This window comes from Somniosus microcephalus, unplaced genomic scaffold, assembly GCF_052327205.1.
Source record: "Somniosus microcephalus isolate GS21.2 unplaced genomic scaffold, FLI_Smic_1.0 unresolved_chr4, whole genome shotgun sequence".
Taxonomy (NCBI): Eukaryota; Metazoa; Chordata; class Chondrichthyes; order Squaliformes; family Somniosidae; genus Somniosus; species Somniosus microcephalus.
The window spans coordinates 35794541-35817346 of NW_028225182.1; the positions used below are offsets into that span (position 1 = coordinate 35794541).

The following is a 22806-nucleotide window of genomic DNA, read 5'->3' on the forward strand; positions in this document are numbered from 1 at the left end:
GGAAATAGAGAGAGTACAACGCCAACATGTTCCTGTAAAGGTCAAGGGTGGGACCAACAAGCAAAGGGAACCTTGGATGACAAGGGATATACAAAAATGTATTAGAAATAAAAGGGGGGCTTTTGGCAGTTACAAAAGACTAAAGACGGAAGAAGCCCTCGAGGAGTATAAAAAATGCAGGGGCATACTTAAAAAAGAAATTAGGAGGGCGAGGAGGGGCCATGAAATAACACTGGCGAGCAAAATAAAGGAAAATCCTAAGATGTTTTATAAGTATATTAAGGGCAAGAGGATAACCAGGGAAAGGGTAGGGCCCATTAGGGACCAAAGTGGCAATCTGTGTGTAGAGCCAGATGATGTAGGCGGGGTTTTAAATGAATTTTTTGCATCTGTGTTCACTATGGAGAAAGACGATGCAGACATAGAAATCGGGCAAGGGGGCTGTGACATACTTGAACATATTAGCATCGAGAGGGAGGAGGTGCTAGCGGTTTTAGCGGGCCAAAAAGTGGATAAATCCCCAGGCCCAGACGAGATGTATCCCAGGCTGCTGTGGGAGGCAAAGGAGGAGATTGCAGGGGCTCTGACACAAATTTTCAGAACCTCTCTGGCCACAGGGGATGTACCAGAGGACTGGAGAACAGCTAACGTAGTACCATTATTCAAGAAGGGTAGCAGGGATAAACCAGGGAATTACAGGCCAGTGAGCCTAACATCTGTGGTAGGGAAATTATTGGAAAAAATTCTGAGGGACAAAATTAGTCTCCACTTGGAGAGGCAAGGATTAATCGGGGATTGTCAGCATGGCTTTGTCAAGGGTAAATCATGTCTGACAAATCTGATTGAATTTTTCGAGGGGGTGACTAGGGGGGTGGATGAGGGAAATGCTGTGGATGTGGTTTACATGGACTTCAGTAAAGCTTTTGACAAAGTCCCGCATAGGAGACTGGTCAAGAAGGTAAGAGCCCATGGGATCCAGGGTGCCTTGGCGCGTTGGATCCTAAACTGGCTGAGTGGCAGGAGGCAGAGGGTGATGGTCGAAGGTTGCTTTTGTGACTGGAAGCCTGTGTCCAGTGGGGTACCTCAGGGATCGGTGCTGGGTCCCTTGTTGTTTGTGATCTACATAAATGATTTGGATGAGAATGTAAAAGGTATGATCAGTAAGTTCGCAGATGACACGAAAATTGGTGGGGTGGTAAATTGTGAGGAGGAAAGCCTCAGGCTACAGGACGATATAAACGGGTTGGTCAGATGGGCGGAAAAGTGGCAAATGGAATTTAACCCTGAAAAGTGCGAGGTGATGCATTTTGGACGGACAAATAAGGCAAGGGAATACACAATGAGTGGTAGGACCCTAGGAAGTACAGAGGGTCAGAGGGACCTTGGTGTACATGTACATAGATCCCTGAAGGCAGCGGAACAGGTAGATAAGGTGGTTAAAAAGGCATATGGGATACTTGCCTTCATTAGCCGAGGCATAGAATATAAGAGCAGGGAGGTTATGATGGAACTGTACAAAACGCTGGTGAGGCCACAGCTGGAGTACTGTGTGCAGTTCTGGTCGCCTCACTATAGGAAGGATGTGATTGCTTTGGAGAGGGTGCAGAGAAGATTCACCAGGATGTTACCTGGGATGGAGCGCCTCAGCTATGAAGAGAGGCTGGACAGGCTGGGGTTGTTTTCCTTGGAGCAAAGAAGGCTGAGGGGGGACCTGATTGAGGTGTACAAAATGATGAGGGGCATAGATAGGGTAGACAAAGAGGAACTTTTCCCCTTAGTAGGGGGGTCAATAACAAGGGGGCATAGATTCAGGGTAAGGGGCAGGAGATTTAGAGGGGATTTGAGGAGGAACTTTTTCACCCAGAGGGTGGTTGGAATGTGGAACTCAATGCCTGAAAGGGTGGTAGAGGCAGGAACCCTCACAACATTCAAGAAGCATTTGGATGAGCACTTGAAATGCCATTGCATACAAGGCTATGGACCAAATGCTGGAAAATGGGATTAGACTGGACAGGGATGGATGGGCGGCGCAGACACGATGGGCCGAAGGGCCTCTTTCTGTGCTGTAAAATTCTATGACTCTATGACTCTATGATCTACTGTTGGGGCAGGTTTCCGGTTTATTGATAACATCTGCAATTATATGGTTCCTTACCACGTTAAAATGCCTCACAACACTTCAGGCAGTGCATTACATTTGAAGATCACAGACTCTTCTGCCTGCGATGGGGGTAGAAACTTTTGAGCACGTGCGGTGGGAGCGGTTTTCTGTCGGACCGCCAATCAGATGAGTTTGTTGGCTCAGGTGTCTCTGAACCCCCGAGGTTTGCAGCGCAGCGGGAGGCCGTTCAGCCCATCAAATCAGTGCCAGCTCTCTCTCTCCGATGCAGCATTCCAAACCTGCCTCTCCGAGACTTCCAGTGCAGGGGTCGTAGTCATGTCCTCGACTCAGCGGCTGAGCGTTCCGGCTCACGATGGTCAGGCAGTTCCCACTTCAGCCCTGTCTTTTTTGTTGGCATTTCATCACAAAGACTACGCAAAAAGTGTCAGGCAGATTGCTGGGAGGACTGTGCCAAGGCCCCATTGCCATGGGAACAAGTTGGCTTGGTTAGGCAGTGTGGGCCACACCTGTCCAAAATGGTAAATCAGCCGTCACTGTCCAAAACTAATCCCACTGATCTACTCTCTTCCCATAGCCCTGTATCAATGCCAAACTAACCCCACTGCCCCGCTCTCTCTCCATAGCCCTGTATCAATCCCAAACTAATCCCACTGGCCCGCTCTACCCGAATAGCCCTGTATCAATCTCCAAACTAATCCCACTGCCCCGCTCTCTCCCCATAGCCCTGTATCAATCCCAAACTAACCTGACTGCCCCACATGGTCCCCATAGCCCTGTATCAATCCCAAACTAATCCCACTGCCCCGCTCTCTCTCCACAGCCCTGTATCAATCCCAAACTAATTCCACTGCCCCACTCTCTCCCCATAGCCCTGTATCAATCCCAAACTAATTCCACTGCCCCACTCTCTCCCCATAGCCCTGTATCAATCCCAAACCAATTCCACTGCCCCACTCTCTCCCCAAAGCCCTGGATCAATCCCAAACTAATCCCACTGCCCCGCTCTCTCCCCATAGCCCTGTATCAATCCCAAACTAATCCCACTGCCCCGCTCTCTCCCCATAGCCCTGTATCAATCCCAAACTAACCTGACTGCCCCACATGGTCCCCATAGCCCTGTATCAATCCCAAACTAACCCCACTGCCCCGCTCTCTCTCCATAGCCCTGTATCAATCCCAAACTAATCCCACTGGCCCGCTCTACCCGAATAGCCCTGTATCAATCTCCAAACTAATCCCACTGCCCCGCTCTCTCCCCATAGCCCTGTATCAATCCCAAACTAACCTGACTGCCCCACATGGTCCCCATAGCCCTGTATCAATCCCAAACTAATTCCACTGCCCCACTCTCTCCCCATAGCCCTGTATCAATCCCAAACTAATTCCACTGCCCCACTCTCTCCCCATAGCCCTGTATCAATCCCAAACTAATTCCACTGCCCCACTCTCTCCCCATAGCCCTGTATCAATCCCAAACTAATTCCACTGCCCCACTCTCTCCCCAAAGCCCTGGATCAATCCCAAACTAATCCCACTGCCCCGCTCTCTCCCCATAGCCCTGTATCAATCCCAAACTAATCCCACTGCCCCGCTCTCTCCCCATAGCCCTGTGTAAGATTCGCAATTTTCAGCAAAAATCACGCAAGAAAACTGGATAAAATAAGACTGTTTATTGACCAAAGTAAGCTTGCACAGAAAAACCTTTGATAAAAGGGCATACAAAATGGCCGCCAGGCCCCGTGATCAGTTTATGAACCATTTTATTTCTGTTACTGCAAGCCAGACAGGCTTGTGGATTGAAGACAGTGAGCCCACGAAAGCCAGTCTCTGGGAACCGAAACTCAGAGCAACAGCATACATATTCAATGGATTATAAGTACAGGATGGGGCCCATCAAGATATGGGCGGACAATGTAAAAACACTTATACCCATTTATCGTACAAAGGAAAAACCGTTTAGCAGCCATCAAGGAAAATGTCCAGACCGATCAATATGCGAACCGAGCCACGGTGACAATGCAAAAGACATTGAAAGACATTATCGGCCAGGAAGGCCAGTTTAAGTTATCACCGGCTCCGTTACAAGACAAAGCGCCCCTGCAGAGATTTCTGCCCGCCAAAATTAATACAAAGACAGGACTATGATTTGGCGGGAGATAAGACTGTCCCAAAAGAGTATAACTATGGATTGAAAGTCCATCTAAGTTACTTCGGACTTCGGGTTACTTGAACAACTTCTTCGACTTCAGGCTTCCATTTCTTCAAGAACTTTCTTCTACGAGGAACGAACGAAGGGCGGACGGTGCCCGGATCGGCGCCTCTTCCACTTCGGCAGATCGATGAAAACGTTTTCGTCTTTTTAAAGACGGACGGTTTCGGAAAAAGGACAACGTGGTCGGTGTTCAGCCAAACAAGGCTCGGCCACGACGAGAAGACGACGAGGGTGGCCCGGGTACTGGGGTCGGGAGATCATCGACGACCCAGGCCGACGGAGAAGAAACCCTCTGGAGGACTGGCGATCTAGGCCACAAGATTCTCCCATGTGCATAACCTGCATCTAGGTCTGCTCCATGAACAAAAACCCACGATTGTGGATCTCAACCTTAACGAGCGCTCATCGAGGCTGGGTCTACCCCACCGCCTCGAGGGAGGAGAGAATATCGACTGCGCCAGAAGTTTCCAAATCCACGTGACGACGGAAAGCGGTGCCAAAAAGGCTGCGAACCCCCCTTTCTCGCGATTTCGAGAGTGGTGAGCATGATCCCAAGTTCCCCAGGTCGAAACTTAGTTTAGGTATAGGGGAGGGAGTTAAGGGAAATCGTAATGTGTTTCCCCTTTTTCGATGTGCCGTGTGTTCCCCATTTCCATAGAGTCAAGTTCATAAATTTGTGCATGATTGTAGTAACTTTAATCTGTGCCTATGACATGTATTTTGTAATGCTTCAAACTGTTTAAAAATAAAAGCATCCATTTCGTGCTATTCAACCTGGTCTATTGAGTTCTTTCTCTGCACTACTGTTCTCTGCACCTAAGTCCAAGGTCTAGAACCGTAGGGGGAGTGGGTCGAACCACTCAAGGGTAATTATTGCACGAAGCCTGGCAGGAGACCAGAAAGAGCAAGAGAAGCCCCCTACAGAAATGGCGACCGCGGCAGGACCTTGGCAGCAGGAAAGTAGTGTGTTAGATCAAGATCTGAATAAACGAAATGTGATGGATGAAAGAATAGCAGATTATGTTTTCGGAAAAGTCAACCTCACAAAACAATGGATATCTGATCTACTAAGGGATAGGCGCCCGCTAGACGCAGCCATCAAGTGGACAGCGGGTAGAGAGCATAAGAAATCTGTAGAAAAGGCGGTCTGGCTGATGTGCTACAAGAAGCAAGTCCAGCTTTTGGACCAGGTAGTTGCAGCACAGACAGTCCAGATCAACGGCTTGCTTAAAGGCGTAGAGGAAAAGGTTGCGGGAGGTCAAAAACTGATTGAATCGCTTGACGTGCTGAACCAGGAACGCCGCTCTGTAATTCGCTGCCACGAAACCCGGGTAGAATATTTAAAATGTCAGGTCGTTGAGGCCAAGGCCAGTGAAGGTAGAATGAGAGAGAGGTGTTCCCGTCTAGCCAAACAAGTAGATGCCCAAGAGGAAAAGCTCCTGGGAGCCAGGGCAGCATATAAGATGGCCATGGAGGATAGATCTGAGAACACCGACCACAGCACTTGCCGCCGGGAGCTAGAGGACCTGAGAAAGGCCCTAGCGAAGGCAAACGGGTTGGTGTGTCTCATAAATCCACCAGCGAGTCAGCTGTTGCTAGCCAAGGAATCCAAAAGACCGATTCCACAAGAGGCAGTTGGGGTACCAACCCCCGAACCTTCTGCGCCTCCTGCCTATGAGGAGTCTTGGACTCCGGGACAGGAGACGGAGACGGTAGAGGAAGAGAGCCCTGAGGTAGAGCAACCCCAGACAGTAGAGTCGGGGTCGGCGCCAATGTGTCCAACGAGACACCGGAGGATCGGTCCAAATGAAGAAAATGGCGATGACGGACCCCTTGAGAGTCAGATCATAATGCCTCATAGCGCACGACAGCTAAGAGAGATGATAAGTCACATCCCAAAACTCTCCGAGTCAGGAGATCCCTCCGTGCATTTCAGGGACGTGGAGCAGACCGCAGCAGTCAATGACTGCGACGGGGTTGAACAGTCTAAAATGCTGCTGTTCTCCCTGGACAGTTCGCTCCTCCAGTGTCTCCCTGACGAGAGCAAGAGAGGGCACAGGGACTATGAGTTGCTACGGGATGAGATTCTGGAGATCATGGGAGAGGGGGACGGAACTCCGTTCCTCCGTTTAGAAAAGACAGTGCAGCTAGAGGGAGAACCCCCACGGGTTTTCGCCGACAGGTTGTGGCCAGTGTATCGGCGCAGCTGCCCGGGCGGGCCGGCCCGGGCCGGGCTGGATGGCGAACAAAGGGCTCACTGGCTTCGGTGCCTGGCAGCAGGTTGCCTGCCAGTAGTGAAGGAACAGGCCAAAGCATGGTTTGACCCCACTAACGCCCGCTCCACGGAGGAAGTAGTACTAGATCAGCTCACGATCAGTTATAGAAACAACAAGGGCAAGAAAACGCCTGTTGTGAAAGGAAAGGTGCATGAGGTGAGACCCGCAGCCTCTGCTAAAAAGGAATGGCGTCAGGAGGGAAATCGCCATCCCCAAGCAAATAGCATTTGTTACGGGTGTGGGAAGGAGGGTCATTGGCGCAAGGACTGTAGGAATCCTTGGAAGGATAAGAGGGAGAGAGCGTTCGCCGCAGCCCAAGATCAAGCCCAAGCCCGAGTCGCCAACGGCCCGAGAGTTTACCCAACACCAGCACAACCACAAGTGCAGGCCGCTGCCCCAACACCAGTCCAGAACCCAACCGTAGCCTCTGCCCCGAATAAAGGGGGTGGTGCGGTTGTGGACCCCGCTGCGATCGAGTCAGTCTTGGAGACTATGCGGTCTCTGATGACCTGGCAGGGGAAGGTAGCGGTTGCTAACAGCCCTATCGCCCCCGAGACCCCAGCCGAAACACCTAAATGACTGACGCCCGCGCAGCCCATCTACTTGTGTCCGCTCCGCTATGACGCTTGGAGAAGACCTGTGGTGGAGATGGAGGTGGAGAAACAAAGGGGTAGTTACCTGTTGGATACGGGAGCTTCGTGTACCGTGATCCACACAGACAAACCTTTTGCCTCACCTCTGTCCGCCCAGGCTCCATATTTAGTAGCGGGTTTCACAGGTAGAGCACAGGCTGGCGCGCACTCCCTCCCGCTCTCCATTCAGTTGGGAGCGCTCCACACCACATGGACGTGCATCCTATTGAAGTGGAAAGAGGGGGGGGGAAAGGCATCCTCGGGGCTGATTTCTTGGTGGAACACGGGATCCTCGTGGACCTGAGAAATCACTGTCTCTGGGGAGCCGAGGGCGGTTTACGTAAGGTAGTCGTAATCCCGGGGAAGGAAGAAAAGGGGGCCCTGTGCACTATGAAGCCATCAGGAGGTTACGATCTCGAGCTCATGATAACAAACGTCCCAACGGACTTGCAGGCGCGTGTGTCAGAAAATCTGACCGCGTTCGCCACCCACAAGCACGACTGCGGGAGAGTCACTGGGTTCGAAGCCAGCGTAGACGGGGACCCCATGATCCGACCCCAAAAGCAGTATAATTTCCCCAAGGAGGCAGAACCCGACATGGAGACAGCAATATCTTCATTGGTACAGCAGGGCGTGTTGAGGATGATAGCCACCCACGTGAACTCCCCATTATGGCCGGTAAAGAAACCGGACAATTCGTGGAGAGCCACGGTGGACTATAGAGTCCTCAATAGTAATATCCCAGCCTGCGCGCCCACGGTAGCAGCAGTTGCAGACTTAATAGGGAGTATTCCAGCATCGGCGACCACATTCACGGTGCTGGACATCTCGAACGGTTTTTGGTCCATTCCGCTGCGGCGGGAGGACCAGTACAAGTTTGCCTTTACTTTCAAAGGGCAACAGTACACCTGGAACTGCTTACCACAGGGTTTTCACAACAGCCCCAGCATTTTCCATCAGTGCATGGCGGGGAGTTTGAAAGAGTTCAGCCAGCCCAACCAGATAGTGCAGTATGTGGACGACTTACTCCTGTTCACAGATACAAGGGAGCAGCACGGCCCACTGTTAGCCGAATTGTTGGAACTGTTAGAAAGGAAGGGTTTCAAAGTAAACCCAAAGAAAGCCCAGATCGGCCAGCAGGAAGTTAAATTCCTGGGTCTGGCCATCCGCGCTGGGGAAAGAGCCATAGATAAGGCCAGACGGGAATCTATACAAGATCTGCCGATTCCCAACACAGTAACGGGTGTAAGGTCCTTTTTGGGATTGACCGGGTACTGCAGAGATTTCATCGAGGACTATGCTGCCACAGCGGCCCCGCTACTTCGACTCTTACACAAGGGAGTCGAGTGGTCTTGGGACGAGGGGTGCCAGGCAGCATTCGAGAAGTTGAAAAGAGATCTGCAGACCGCGCCAGCCCTAGGGGCCATAGATGGGGGAGAGGAGTTCTTTCTGGAGGTAGCCGCTAGTGGGGACAGCCTGAGCGCAGTGCTGCTCCAAGAGCGGCACGGCAAGCTAAGACCAGTAGTTTATTCCTCCAGGGTGCTCACGGATGTGGAGAGGAGTTTCTCCAATTGCGAACGGCATCTCCTGGCCACGCATTGGGCTGTGAACAGATCAGTGATCTTCACAGGGACCTCTCCCATTACGCTCCTCACCCATCACACCCCCACGAAGATGCTTCTGGACGGGAGGATTAAGGATGGGACCATAAGCAGCGCTCGGATTGCGCGCTGGACCCTCCTCCTTTCCCAGATGGATCTCAAAGTCAAAGGCCTCTGCGCGCCAAGGCTCGCAGCCAATATGGCATATCCCGGGACAGCCCATCAATGTTCCGTAGAAGGGGTATGGGAAGTTAACATAGGTTTACGGGCCGGGATACATCCCACGGGCCGCGAGATCTACGTAGACGGTTCTAGCACTGTAGCTGACGGCAAGCGACTCACAGGGTGTGGAGTTTATGACCCTGCGGCAAACATTGCCCTGGCAATTAAGCTCCCCAGCACTATGAGCGCGCAGCAGGCTGAACTGTCCGCGGTGGCATACGTGGTTACCCACCCCGAGATTTTCCCAACCCCATACACGATTTGCTCAGACAGCATGTTCACGTGCAATTCGTGTACAGAGTACCTCGCCATCTGGTCCCGACGCGGGTACACCTCCGCGGACGGGCGGCCTTTAACAGTTAAGCCCTTGCTGGAGAAGATCCTAGCAGCTGTGGGGGAGAAAGGAGAGGTGTTCATCCATAAGGTGAAGGCTCACTCCATTACAGAACCCCGCAGTCAGGGCAACCAGCAGGCGGATGCGCTAGCCAGGGAGGGTGCCCGCAACGGCATTCTCTGGGACCCATACGAACCCGGACCCGTGGCGGCGATCCAAGGCAGGGAGGGAATTCCCGGGAACACAGGGGTGACACTGCCCCCAGACCTAAAGACCGTCCAAACCCTGGATCCCGCCCTAAAAGCAGTCCTAAAAGCCATCACAGAGGGCAAACAGGTAGAAGGTCCGTACAGTACGGCAGCCCTCACAGTCAAAGAAGGTATGCTGTTCCGAGAGGAGCAGTGGGTTGTGCCGCAGCAGCACCGAAGGGAATTCCTGCAATTGGCCCACGAGGGTCCAGGAGCGGGACACCCCGGACCTGAGGTCACCTGGCAACGGGTGGAGCAGGCGGGATGGTGGCCGGGACTTCGGGACGATGTCCGCGAGTTCTGCGCAAGCTGTCTTGTGTGTGCTGCTAACAACCCAGACCCCCACAAAAGGAAGGTGCCCATGGGGCACATCAGGAGGGTAGAGGGACCATGGCAGTCGATTCAGGTCGACTACATAGGGCCCCTGCCCGCCGCCCAGGGAGGCTATAAGTACTGCCTTGTCCTGGTAGATGTGTTCACCAAATGGGTAGAAGCCTTCCCGTGCAGAACAGCTACGGCACTGGGTACTGCTAAGATCTTGATTCGGGAAGTGTTCTCACGGTGGGGACTCCCCCGTTTTGTAGAGTCCGACCAAGGGAGTCAGTTCACCGGTCAAGTAATGCAGAACGCCCTCAGGCTCTTGGGCATTGAGGGAAAGTGGCACGTAGCATACAATCCCCAGTCATCCGGGATTGTTGAGCGTATGAATCGGACCCTCAAGGAAAAGCTGAGGAAAGAGACAATGGGCTCGCCCCAGAAATGGGCGGAGGTCCTGCCTTTAGTCCTCATGGGGATCCGAGCCAGCCAGTCCAAAAGCACGGGGTATTCCCCGCACGAGTTAATGACTGGAAGGATCATGCGAACACCCACCCATGTGCTAGCCCCGGTGCTCACTGAGGGCCAGCTCCGAGAGGTGAAACGGGACAAATTCGCCCAAACCCTCTTGGAGCGCCTGAGACAGATTTATGGGCAGGCGGCTGGGAACATGGGAAGACAGCACCAGGGAAATAAACTGTTGTTGGAACCTCGGAAACAACAAGAGTGGGTAGTCGGGGACCAGGTCATGGTCCGAAACTACGCCAGGGTAGGGAGTTTTGAACCACTGTACATGGGGCCATACAGCATTGTAGACAAAGCCAGCCCCATGGTTTATGCAGTGAAGACGCCCCGACGTACCAAATGGTTTCACATCAACCAGTGTAAACTGTTTAAACCGGGTACACAAGGGCCACCAAAGGGGACCAGGTCTGAGAACAAAGATCCTCAGCCTGTAACAGAGTCACAGACCACACAGGCTGGAGCAGTAGCCTGCGTGAAGGGAGAGGCCATCCCATTGGAGTGGGAGGTCTCATCTTTTGAATGGGATTTAGGCAGGGGAGAGCCCGAACAGCTCAACCTCGCTTTAGACCCAATCACGGAGGAGGAAGAGTCAGAGGACGGCAGTCCCGCCCTCGACTCAAGCTTGGGGGAGGTAGGGAGTGGGGGTGGAGACTCGTTACCTGTAGGGACAGGTGAGGTGGAGTCGGAAGCCACAGATCCCGACCCCGGGGGGACGGAGCCTGAGGGAGGGGAGCTGGAGCCGGCAGCTGTGGAGGAACCACAGGCTGTAACGGTAACAGTCACGACCCCAGGTCCATCGGCCCCGGGAGCCCAACCCAAAGCAGCCCCTCGTAGGTCGGCTCGAGCGCCCCAGCCCAGAAAATTTTGGCCAGATTCTCCCCATCCTCCCCAACCACGGTTTAAAGCAGCCCCAGGAAGACATGATCCCCGTTCAGCAGCGACAGGCTGCGGGGGATCAAGGCCAAAGATCAATGCAGCCCCACCGCAGGGTGTGGCACACGACAGACCTCACAGGGATTCGGAAAGCCGCCCCACGGAGGGCGGCGCTGTACATAAGTTAAGATAGGTAATTATGGTCATAGTTTAAGGAATGTAAAGTATATGGTGTTAAGAGTACAATTTTGAGGTCTGCCCGGTATGTGTGTTTGTTAGGGAGCGGGGTCCAGGAACCCGCGCGTCCAATTAATTTAGGCCAGCACCTATCGGGAGCCCGGCTACATCATTTTGTTGGTTACAGAAACCTGGGATACGATGGAAAGGATTGTCGTCGCGTTCATGGCGATCGGGTGCGGGTGGGCCTACCGAGGCCGCACCAAGGACGTCATCATTTTCGGGTGCTCCGGGGACACGGCCCCCATCGCAACGGATGGGACGGGGGAGCGAGAGGTAGAGGAAACCGCCACCTACTTCCACCAAGGGAGATGGCCAGGTTGGCTGGGAACGAATTCTACGGAATATTCCAGCAATTTTGGTTTTGCCTACCAAGAGACTTCATTAACGTGCCCTCGAGTGAGGATCCTAGCGCCCAGAGTCAGCGTCACCGTGGGAAAGAGGATTTGTCTGGTGTGCAATGGGAACGTACCACCAAGGTGATGGTGGTGGCTACGAAAGCTGGGAAAGGACATGAGAAACTCTACGGTCGAGTGGGAGCGACTGGGTAATAATACCCATCGGACTATTACGGGAACTCACGGACAATTACGTGTGTGTTGGGACAAATGGTGGGAACCGGATGAGGGAATATATGTCTGTATGTGGGGTTCGAGACACGTCTGCCCCAAGGGCGTGTCCATCTTCTTCCAGAGGCAGTGGCAGGATGAAGGGAAGGGGATGGGATGGGATGTTAGCACTCGAGCGTGCGGAGCCCCATACTCCCCTATTCCGGTGAACGCCACTGAACTCATCACCCGCCCACGCAAGCCCCTGCCCACGCTTCCGGTAGCACTAGCCCAGAAAGGAGGGTGCCCAACCACCACCAAGGGACCCGGGAACGGTTTAGTATTGGTACCCACCGGTCAGGTGCTGTACCAAGGGGTACACTACGCGGTGGCCTCAGTGATTTTAAATCTCACTGAGGTAAGATTGCCGGAGTGGTGTCCCAAAGAAACGGAACAATTATACCAGGTCCTGTTAACCAGTATGTTTAGACAATTTTACGAATTTGACTTTGCCGACATCGACAGAGACAAATTATACACCACACCGCCAGAAGTTTTGGATCGAGTCGGGAGGCAAAGAAGGGGTACTGTAAATTACATATTCACTGCTTTTAATACCGGGACATCTGTTGTCAACGCTCTAGATAACGTGGAGCTGCAGACACAGATCAACGGTTTAAAAGCCCAGTTAAGGAACATATTGACAGACGAAAACAAGGTCGTGGGTTCTGAGTTGCATGAGGACCAGGCCATGACACTACACTTTAAGGACATAATTGCTGAGCTGGAGAAACACGCGAGAACGGTAAATGCACTCATTAAGGAGGATCGGAATGCGTCCGATCAAGCTGCGCAAAACGAGGCCTGTGTGCTGTACGGGGCGTGGTTATTGGGCGAGGGCCGCAGTAATCTTGAGGATTTAAAACAGGGTTTGGTCCCGTCCTGGATCAGCAACAAGCACTTGCAAGCGCTCCACCCTTTTGAGAATGCATTAAGCCCGTGCCAGCTCAGACTAGCCGCAGAAGCATACCCAGTTCCAGTGGACTGCGGACATTCGAATCACACTATTATGGGAATAGTAGTAAGAATGCCGGTGTTGGGTCCCGCAGCAAAGCCCGCCCCGGTATACAGAGTAGAGAACATTGGAGTCATTCAGGGGGGCGCACACATTCGTTACGCAGTGGTCCCGCCTTACGTCATCAGATGGGAGCGTACGATGACAGGCACCGACCTCTCGGGATGTCGGAGCCGGGGAGCACACATCATCCTGTGTCCCCAGCACTTGAATGCCTTTTTGAAACCACAGTGCGGGTTCAGAACCGCTAGCGCGAAGCCGGTGAATTGCACCATGGAGGCAATGGCAGAGGACCATGTGCCCCCACAGGTAGCATATATCGGGGGTGGGACATACTGCGTCACCACTGCAGCGCCTCAGTACCGATATGGACAACACGAGTGGTGTTCGGTCGGTGATAGCAGTTTCTGTTTCAAACCCAGGGCCGAGGTTCAAGTGGCACAACAACGAATTGTTCCCATTCCTGCGCCCTCCACCGTACACCTCACTATCAAAGAGAATTTCACAGACTTACAACGATTTGTCGCGCATTTTGGTTATGTCATTCCCCCTCTTCCAGAACACCTCACCAAGATTTTAAAAGCCGTTATAATTTCGCAGAAACATTTCTACACACTGGAGCAGAAGACTTTAGAGATAGGAAAAGACATATTGGACATAACCATCCCACCATGGTGGGACTTGTTCACCAACATAGAGGTCCCCGCCTGGATTAGAATAGCATCCCATATCCTAGTAGTATGTCAGGTTTTGATTGTGATATTTTTGCTCTTCGTGCATTGCAAAAGAGGCAAACGCCTCCAGAGGCACGAGAGCACAGGAGAATGGAGAGAACGCTATGTGCGAATGGGGGAAGCAGATACCCCACTCTAAGCTGCTAGTATAAGATTAAGCGTCCCTCCATTTAAAAAAATTTTTGTTGATTGTTTTGGGTTATAAGGAAATAAGTATTGTTATGTTATTAGTTGTTCTTAAGTTTTTTTTTGGATTAATAAAAGATGCATGCAGATGGCGCAAAAGGGTATCAACCCCTGCCCATCTGACAGGTGAAGGTGTTATAGTTTAAGATTTGCTGTCTATGATTCCAAATGTGCATGAGGTAATTTTCATTTTCTCCGGAAATGGGAACTGCATGTGTCGTGAGGGGCATAGATAGTTAAGTGCCAGGAATGTTTGGATGTGGGGAATCAGGGAAAATTTGCTCATCAAGGATTATTGATACTTTAAGCAAGCTATCAGTATCACAGGGGGGCCTGTAAGATTCGCAATTTTCAGCAAAAATCACGCAAGAAAACTGGATAAAATAAGACTGTTTATTGACCAAAGTAAGCTTGCACAGAAAAACCTTTGATAAAAGGGCATACAAAATGGCCGCCAGGCCCCGTGATCAGTTTATGAACCATTTTATTTCTGTTACTGCAAGCCAGACAGGCTTGTGGATTGAAGACAGTGAGCCCACGAAAGCCAGTCTCTGGGAACCGAAACTCAGAGCAACAGCATACATATTCAATGGATTATAAGTACAGGATGGGGCCCATCAAGATATGGGCGGACAATGTAAAAACACTTATACCCATTTATCGTACAAAGGAAAAACTGTTTAGCAGCCATCAAGGAAAATGTCCGGACCGATCAATATGCGAACCGAGCCACGGTGACAATGCAAAAGACATTGAAAGACATTATCGGCCAGGAAGGCCAGTTTAAGTTATCACGCGCCCCTGCAGAGATTTCTGCCCGCCAAAATTAATACAAAGACAGGACTATGATTTGGCGGGAGATAAGACTGTCCCAAAAGAGTATAACTATGGATTGAAAGTCCATCTAAGTTACTTCGGACTTCGGGTTACTTGAACAACTTCTTCGACTTCAGGCTTCCATTTCTTCAAGAACTTTCTTCTACGAGGAACGAACGAAGGGCGGACGGTGCCCGGATCGGCGCCTCTTCCACTTCGGCAGATCGATGAAAACGTTTTCGTCTTTTTAAAGACGGACGGTTTCGGAAAAAGGACAACGTGGTCGGTGTTCAGCCAAACAAGGCTCGGCCACGACGAGAAGACGACGAGGGTGGCCCGGGTACTGGGGTCGGGAGATCATCGACGACCCAGGCCGACGGAGAAGAAACCCTCTGGAGGACTGGCGATCTAGGCCACAAGATTCTCCCATGTGCATAACCTGCATCTAGGTCTGCTCCATGAACAAAAACCCACGATTGTGGATCTCAACCTTAACGAGCGCTCATCGAGGCTGGGTCTACCCCACCGCCTCGAGGGAGGAGAGAATATCGACTGCGCCAGAAGTTTCCAAATCCACGTGACGACGGAAAGCGGTGCCAAAAAGGCTGCGAACCCCCCTTTCTCGCGATTTCGAGAGTGGTGAGCATGATCCCAAGTTCCCCAGGTCGAAACTTAGTTTAGGTATAGGGGAGGGAGTTAAGGGAAATCGTAATGTGTTTCCCCTTTTTCGATGTGCCGTGTGTTCCCCATTTCCATAGAGTCAAGTTCATAAATTTGTGCATGATTGTAGTAACTTTAATCTGTGCCTATGACATGTATTTTGTAATGCTTCAAACTGTTTAAAAATAAAAGCATCCATTTCGTGCTATTCAACCTGGTCTATTGAGTTCTTTCTCTGCACTACTGTTCTCTGCACCTAAGTCCAAGGTCTAGAACCGTAGGGGGAGTGGGTCGAACCACTCAAGGGTAATTATTGCACGAAGCCTGGCAGGAGACCAGAAAGAGCAAGAGAAACCCCCTACACCTGTATCAATCCAAAACTAATCCCACTACCCCGCTCTCTCCATAACCCTGTATCGATCCCAAACTAATCCCACTGCCCCGCTCTCTCCCCATAGCCCTGTATCAATCCTAAACTAATCCCACTGCCCTGCTCTCTCCATAACCCTGTATCGATCCCAAACTCACCCTTGCCTCTGACTTAGACGTTTGTGGATTTAAGTCCCACTCCAGAGACTCGAGCATAATAATCTCGGCTGACACCCCAGGGCAGGACTGAGGGAGTGCTGCACTGTCGGAGGTGCCGTCTTTCGGCCGCAATGCTAAACTGAGGCCCCGTCTTCCCTCTCAGATGGACGTAATAGATCCCATGGCCACTATTTCGTAGAAGAGCAGGGGAGTTATCCCCAGGTGTCCTGGCAAATATTTATCCCTCAATCAACATCACTAAAAACAGATGATCTGGTCATTATCCCGTTGCTGTTTGTGGGAGCTTGCTGTGCGCAAATTGCTGCTTTCTTTCCGACATTACAATAGTGACTGCGCTCCAAAAAGTACCTCATTGGCTGTAAAGCGCTTTGGGATGTCCTGAGGTTGTGAAAGGCGCTATATAAATACAAGTCTTTATTTTTTTCTTTTACAGGCGACTTTGGGCCGATGGTTCCCAAAGCTCTCCACCCAATGGGGGCACTTTGGTTTGGTTTTTGGTTGATGACATCGCCCAGTGTCTTCCTATTGATGGTTTTGGAGAAGGTCAACCCAATCTCTGCCTCTTTCTTTATCATAGGCAACGGCCTATTAAAAGTCAACCACGTGCTCCCTTTTTAAAGGGTCGCAAACGATAAGGTCTGTAAATTAACATAAATTTGAAAGGAACCTTAACAAATCAAATTAAAATTTGGTTGCCGGGGGTGGTGATGCACTCCATTCTCCGCGGCGCCCACCGGTCGCGGAAGGCCTCAAGCCTGCCAGTGGATACCGCGTACTCCATATCCAGGGCCACCCGGGCGCGAACGTGGCCGCGGAAGAGAGGCAGGCAATCGGGCAGCTCTTTCCCACCCTCTTTCCAGTTGCCTGTTGACACAGCCGAGGCGAAAACTCCCTTTCGTCTTCTGTGTCGCCGCGAGATCACCGGGACAAGCTCTGGTTCAACCTGGATGCGTTCCGCTTCTTTGAGGATGCCAGGGACCTGGTAAGAGTTGGCCAGATGTTGGAAGGTAAGACGGTGAGCGTTGACGCTGAGTAACTCCTGGATGTGTCTCCTGCAGATCTTCATCAGTTGCCACCTGAGAGTAGCTGCAGCAGATCAAAGGCCGGATTCGGTCAACAAAGCCTGTTCCTTCCACAAGCCAGCCAACTGGTGAGAGGAATCTACCCCCGAATGGTGGACCTCTTTCTTTTTGGCGTATGGATGCATTCTGACTGATGGCTTGCTTCCTTGTTTAGATGGTCCCTGGTGAACGAGTTGGGCCTGTCCCTGGTGGAAGGATCCAATGAGGTTTGTGCCTGTTGTGATGGGGGCAACTGCAGGGGCGAGAGATTGCGATCTGGAGGAAGACCACACTCCAGGTGCAGGAGGGAGGTCCCATCTGAGCTTGGAATGTTGTGTTGGGTGTTGAGGGTGAAGAAGGATGTTTTGTAACTGGATGGAACTAATTGTTGCAGAATCTGAGCCTGTGTGGGAGAGTGAGGCCTCACTTGGACCTCTGATCGTTCTGGATGTAGATCTGGACCTGGTTCTTTCGGTGGATAGTGAAGCTGTTGGGACTCGTGAGGATGTTCCGAGTTCTTATCGAGGTGAGTGTTGATTGTATGAAAACCCAATTCCAGTCCTGTGACTCCTGACTCCATATTGGCTTCTCGTTCTCGGCAGGTGATGTGTGTTCTGAGCTACTTCTGGTCGTGGCTGTGACGTTGGCAGCTGGGGTCCTGATCTCCACCTCTCTGGTGGCCTTCCTACTGTCCAGGAAACACAACTGAATCCTCTCCCTCAATTGAGCGGCTTTATTTGTCAAAAAATGCTTCAATAAAATTGAAATGTGACTTGGTTGAGTTACAGTCTTTGGTGTTGAACTGGTTTTTAAATACACTGTCATGGTGGTTTGACCTAAGTTGTCTAAATGACACTAGACCAGTTTTGGAGGCCTATATTTAACTGACAATTTCACCACACACCGCTCAGTTTTGGGTAGTTGAAAGTAGGCATTTGCACCTGGAATAAGATTGTGGCCTTAATAGGATGGCAACTGGAATCATACAGCACAGAAAGAGGCCATTCGGCCCATCGTGCCTGTGCTAGCTCTTTGAAAGAGCTCTCCAATTAGTCCCACTCCCCCCGGCTCTTCCCCATATCCCTGCCATTTTCACCTCTTTGTATTTATCCAATTCCCATTTTTGAAAGAGACTATTGAATCTGCTTCCACCGCCCTTTCAGGCAGCGTGTTCCAGATCACAACTTCTTCTTTATATTAGAAGTCTCCTCATCTCTGGCTCTCTTGTCAATGACGTCACTTACTAACCCTTCTGACAGTGGAAACCGTTTCTCCTTATTTACTTTAATCAAAACCCTTACCATTTTGAACCCCTCCCTTGACCTTCTCTGCTCTAAGGAGAACAATCCCAGCTTCTCTGCAGTAATATTGTGACCTTTGTAAAGGGATGAAAGCGATGGGGAGCTTCTGCCATCTTTCTAGAGCGAGTAGATGGGGTTACAGACACCCAGCTAGGAGTCCGCTGTGAGAAGGTTCCAGTCCCACATCGGGGTCAAGAGACTAGACCAAAGCAGCATCTCCTTAATTGGCCATCTTGCTCCATGTCCGCTGGCGGTAGGTGTGTCTTGGCCTGGTACTGTCACTCTGCTGGCTCTGTTCCACATTTAACATCCCTTAAAGGTTAGTTACAATTGCCTTTTTGAATATAGTGATGTAACCTACCACCCACCATCACACATGGGTGGGTAGTGGAATCAAACAGTGCTGAGGGGATTGGTAAATGATCAATTATCTTTTTCATTGCACTCTGGCTTCTGGTGCATTTCCCCCACCCGCCCAAAATCCTTCGCCCACGCCACCTCCCATCACCCCCTGTTGGTGGCCGTGCCTTCAGACATCTAGCCCCTAAGCTCAGACATTCTCTCCCTAAATCCCTCAACCTCTCCTCCTAATACATTGCTTAAAACCTACATCAGTGTCCAGGCATTTACCTGTCCTAATGTCTCCTCCTTTGACTCTGTCACGTTTTTGTCTGATTTACGTGAGTTGAATGCTTTGCTTAGTTGAACATTGGGCGGTGTAACAAGGCACCACTGCAACCAGATGGTGAGGATAAAGGGGCAGGAATATAAGATGGCCATTAACAGATCAAATTAAGAATTTAGGAGGACATTCTTTACACAGAATGTGGAACATGGAGTGGTTGAAGCAGATATATTTGGAGTTGAGATACAGATCGACCATGATCGAATTGAATGGCAGAACAGGCTCGAGGGCCTGAATGGACTCCTCCTGTTCATTTGTAAAGGAGGCTGGTGGCATAGATGAGGGAGAATGAAATAGAGGGCTCTGTGGGGTGGGGAGTTAGATAGAAGGCAAAGCACGCTCTACGCTGTCCCATCAAACACTCCCAGGGCAGCAAGAGTACGGGTTAGATACAGAGTAAAGCTCCGTCTACACTGTCTCATCAATCACTCCCAGCGCAGGTACAGCATAAGTTAGATACTGTTGTGTCCCCTTGTGTTTTTATTACTATGTAATACAGGCACTTTTAACTCATTTCTGGTTTACAGCTTTTACTCAGTGCTTTCATGATGTTGCTGCCGCATGGTGCGGAGTGATACAAGATGTCCGACCTTGCACTGTGCACTGCCTGACACAGTGTGCCACATAGCAGTATAAATGCACTAACCAAAGTAGTTCCATATAACAATGTAACAAGTAGTTCCATTTAACAATGTGATAATATAACGATGTAACAGATACAGGTTACAGCATGAGTTAGATACAGAGTAAAGCTCCCTCTACACTGTCCCATCAAGCACTCCCAGTGCAGCTACAGCGCGGGTTAGATACAGAATAAAGCTCCCTTTACAATGTCACGTCAAAATCCCCCAGGGCAGGTACAGCACGGGTTAGATATAGAGTAACGCTCCCTCTACACTGTCACTTCAAACAGTCCCAGGACACGCACAGCATGGGTTAGATACAGAGTAAAGCTCCCTCTGCACTGTCCCATGAAACACTCCCAGGGCAGGTACAGCACGGTTAGATACAGAGTAAAGCTCCCTCTACACTGTCCCATCAAATACTCCCAGGACAGGTACAGCACGGGTCAGATACAGAGTAAAGCTCCCTTTAAACTGTCCCATCAAACACTCCCAGGGCAGGTGCAGCATAGGTTAGATACAGAGTAAAGCTCCCTTTAGACTGTCGCATCAAACTCTCCCATGGCAGATACAGCATGAGTTAGATACAGAGTAAAGCTCCCTCTACACTACCCCATCAAACGCTCCCAAGGCAGGTACAGCACGGGTTAGACACAGAGTAAAGCTCTCTTTACAATGTCCCATCAAACACTCCCAGGGCAGGTACAGCACGGGTTAGATGGAGAGTAAAGCTCCCTCTGCACTGTCGCATCAAACACTCCCAGGGCAGGTAGAGCACGGGTTAGATACACAGTAAAGCTCCCTGTGCTCTGCGCAAACAAGGTACCAAATCCCAACCTCAGAGGATCAGACCCTATTAACCACCTCCCTCAGATTTCATGTTCCCACAGCTCGGCCATTTGTGGATCCTCCCCTTCCTTCACTCCACCGTTGGCACCTTGGGATGTTTTTCTGCATTAAAGGTGCGATATGATGACAAGTTGGTGTTGTTGTTCCAGTGTGACAGTCTCCATTTACCATCACACTCTTTATCAGACTGTATGAAACAGGACAATTGCAATTAGAGTGACTTTGCCTCTATTTTGGGGTTTTAATTGGATAGACTGTTTCCCCCTCGTGATGTCCTTTTAGTTATCAGCAGGGACGGGGGAGCTTGTCCTGTTTTGCAGACTACGAGTTAGGGGCAGTGGGTGAAGCTCAGGCCCACACTGATCATCTATAAGGGGTCCTCCCCACAAGGGACAGGACACCACTAACAAGAACAAAGAGTCTGTCCGAACTAATGTCCCACAGTACATATCAACTGATTAAGGTCCAACTTCCCGATCCGGTTCAATGAGGCAATGATCCCGTCCGGATCCAGCCACTTGTAGAAGCTTCTGGAAAACCCATTGGACTCCGAGTGTTTGCACGCCAGGCTCCCTGGAGAGGGAGCGGGCAATGCCCACCGGTACACTCGAGGCCTCCCGCAACCGATGGGCACCGCAGGGAATGGAGAGTCTTATCGACACGAGTAACATAATTATGATTTACTTTTATGAGTTTCCTGTTGTTTTGTCGAAAGAACATTCTGTGTTTGAGTTCCTTTGTTAGTTGTGCCAACTTAAAGAGGGAGACCAGGTATAAATTCGTTCCTCTGTTGATGACACCGGGACAACCCATGTCATTTTATGGCTCAATTAAAGAAATCCACATTAGACATAGGAACATCGGAACAGGAGGAGGCCATTCAGCCCCTCGAGCCTGTCGCCTCATTCGATGAGATCATGGCTGATCTGGGACCTAACTCCATATACCCGCCTTTGGCCCATATCCCTTAATACCTTTGGTTATCAAAAATCTATCAATCTCAGATTTAAAATTAACAATTGACCCAGCAACAACTGCCGTTAGCGGAAGAGAGTTCCAAACCTCTCCCACCCTTTGTGTGTAGAAGTGTTTCCTAACTTCACTTCTGAAAGATCTGGCTCTAATTTTTAGGCCATGTCCCCTTGTCCTGAACTCCCAACCGGCGGAATTAGTTTGTCTCTGTGTACCCTATCGGTTCCCCTTAATATCTGGAAAACTTCAATCAAATCACCCCTTAACTTTCTAAATTCCGAGCTTCTCACCATTGGGAAAGTACGCTGATCTATCCTTTTTCGATCCAAAGTGGATGACTACTGTATTAATGGTGCCCATCAAAATGTGCCCTTGTGTGACTCTTTCAGGTGGGGGTGATTGACCAAATTGTAATAGGCCCTCCTGGCAATAAATCCATCAGTTCTGTCTTTCTTTTCCTTTTTTTATTATTATTTATTTTTCTTCTTTTGTCAAGTTTTATTTAAAGTTTTATTAATTTACAGTTGATTAGTTTAATCAAAAGAGCACCCCTAATTGGTCGAATGTTTTCTTAAGTTACAGTCAATTGCTTTAATCAAAAAGAGCAGCCAAATTTTAAATTAATTTGTTAAGGTTCCTTTAAAGTTTTATTTATAAACTAATTGGTTAATCACCCACACAAAAAAGATTACTGTAGATTTGCTTAACCACCCAATCAAAAGGGTCACTCCGATTGGTTGAATTAAAATAGGCCCTCCTGGCAATAAATCCATGAGTTCTGTGATCCTCTTTTGGTAAAACCATAAATTTAGACACATAAAAACTGTAAATAAACCATTAAAACTGTAAATAAACCAATCAAACTGTAATAAACCAATAAAACTTCAAATAAACCTTAATAATCAAATTAAAATTTGGTTCTCCAGCCCAATTAAGCACTCCAGTCCCCGCGGCGCCCACCGGTCACGAAAGTGATCTAGCGCGCCGGCGGACACCGCGTGCTCCAGCTCTAGGGCCACCCGGGCGCGAACATGGCCACGGAAGAGAGGGAGGCAATCCGGCCGGACGACCCCCTCGACCGCCCGCTGTCTGGAACAATTAAGGGCCTTCTTCGCCAGGCCCAGGAGCAGACCCACGAGGAGGTCCTCCG

The 22806-nt window shown here is 50.4% G+C and overlaps 1 pseudogene; it reads left to right on the plus strand.

Moving 5' to 3' along the window:
- LOC147090522 (zona pellucida sperm-binding protein 3-like) overlaps nucleotides 1-17935 on the plus strand; it is a 29210-nt pseudogene extending 11275 nt beyond the window's left edge.
- Nucleotides 17936-22806: the final 4871 nt, after the last annotated feature.